Genomic DNA, 2,469 nt, shown 5'->3' with positions numbered 1-2,469 from the left:
GGCAATTAAGATCATTTGCATTAATTATGACAGGCTGAAATAAACTTGCTTAATTCTCAACTTCTGTCTCACGCTGTTTCATTAACTCCCTTGTACTCTCTCTCTCTCTCTCTCTCTCTCTCTCTCTCTTTCTCTCTCTCTCTCTCTCTCTCTCTCACACACACACACACACACACACACACACACACACACACACACACACACACACACACACACACTGTGTCTATACAGTGTGACATCTAGCGCTGTTATTGCCACAGGCCAAAATTATTGTGCACATTAATCTCTCCATCTTAATCCTGGCTGCTCCCAAGTCACTCCATTTGCCTTCCTCAGCAGGATGAGGGTCTTGCTGAGTCACTGCAGCTGGCAACATCACCAGCTAACACACCCACTAAAACAAACACATACACACTTCGTTGCCATTGTACCGTGACTTGGCATACACTTAATTAGTTTCATCACATGTTCAAATATCCCTTTCACATGATTATAAAGACCATTTAGTTGTTTCTATTTCACTGTTTGGCCTTCCTTGGTTGTTTTAATCCATTGCATAAATGAAGTTATGGGGCTATGCACTGCACAATATAATGTAGTCTGTGTTTATGTTGTGCAAGTCTGATCTGGTTTACATTTGTCTCTGCGCACTGGACAGCTTATAAAGAGAGTGAGCAGAGTGGCCCACTGCTCTGCTTGCATCTCTCTGTTCACTCTGCCACAATATAAGTATCCATGTTCATCAGCCAGAGATTCACTGCTGTGCAGACCAAACACTGCAGGCTACTTTTCTGCACACGGAGCCAGTTTGCTTGTTTGTTAATTTGTTTGTATAACTCAAATGAGCCAAAATTCAGAAAGACCAGAACACATTTTGCGAATGCTCATGGGAATATGTAACTGCAGGGATTTTAAATGTGTGGGTGGTAGTAGTTTTTGTTAAAATGTTGTTCTTCCATGGTTCACCCGTTCTTAACAGTAGTGTATCTAAAGGAGTCAGAGATGCTGTTTGTGTTATAGCACCATCACATCAGCAGTCATCTGTGCTGTCTGTGTGATATGAAAGGACACACCCATGACCCCATCCTGGGCACCCCACGGGTTAGACGCTCCTGTGTTTGCTAAGCATATAAGGCAGTTGCCATAGAGACTGTTCCCCCAATAGCTGTAACCATGGAAACCATTTTGTGTGTCTACTGGAGAGGCAATGTGATGTAGCATTCTCACAAACATAATATGAACTCTTGAACCTCTCTTAGTGCTATCTCCCCTCTCCGAATCGAAGATGAAAGCCAAAACTGGAAAGAGGGAGACTTCATGAACTTTATATATTTCAACAGCAGCATTAGTATAAAGAGACAAAAATGCACAAACACATCTATTTTACACTCAGCCGTGAATGATTATTCCAGACAGAAAAAGTAACAACAAAATGGAAATTCTGTTGTTGTTCCTGGAGTTCTATATAACCTTTTTAGGAAACTATTGAGTTGCCCGACTGGATAAAAGTATTGATTATCTATGCTGCATTTTATCTAGGCCAGCATGACTGATGACTCCTCATTGTGATATTCACCCACTGGGATACAATAAATCTACTTAGCCACTCTATTAAATTATGTTGCATCTGGAAGCCTCCTTTCACAAGGGACTGTTTCGACCATCTGTGACCGTGGCTTTCGACAAGGAGAAATGAGGCATCAGTGCTGGGCAGGTCACTCAGCCTGTGTACCTTACCTCTGCAGGGAAGGTGCTTTTCTACATGCAGAGAAAGAAGTGGGATGTGAGTATGTGTGGAAGAAGAGAGCAGCTGGTCTGTCCAGCCTCTGCTGATGTGATGAGATGAGACTCTTTCTACCACTAACTGATCAATTCTTTCCCTCTCTTATAGAGTGTTATATTGACCTTTTTAAAACTTCCCTGAGATAAAAGCCTTCTCTGTAAATACAATTCTGATACTGATTTTGAATTAAAGCTTTAATTGCATATTTTAAATCATCCTATTCATTACACAGTATTTAAAAAAATACAGATGAACTGTGTACTCATAATGTTCACCATTTTAATAAAAACCTAAACAAAGCCATTATCTAAATTCAATCTTATCCTCTATTTTTTACTCCTCTCCACCAGTCATTATGCTTGTAATGTCCTAAAACTGATCACACTGTAATGAATCTCTTATAATGAGAGACAGAGAGCACAAAACACACCCCCACACACAAATGGCCCCAAGACAATAAATTCAAATTTATTTTTAAGAAAGAAAACTTTATTTGTGATTTATAAACAAAACACATTACCACTGTATCCATTTAGGTAAAATAAAAAAGTCAGAAAGTAAATGAAATAAATGAAATTCACTACTTCACTGTTACAGTTGATGAGCGGGTGTACAAAAAAAGGGTTTTACAACAGATCTGGGCTGGTCCATTTAGGACAGCACATTGCCACCATATTTCACCACCA

This window comes from Thunnus albacares, chromosome 10 (assembly GCF_914725855.1).
Source record: "Thunnus albacares chromosome 10, fThuAlb1.1, whole genome shotgun sequence".
In the NCBI taxonomy this organism is placed as follows: Eukaryota; Metazoa; Chordata; class Actinopteri; order Scombriformes; family Scombridae; genus Thunnus; species Thunnus albacares.
This window is presented reverse-complemented; position numbering follows the sequence as displayed.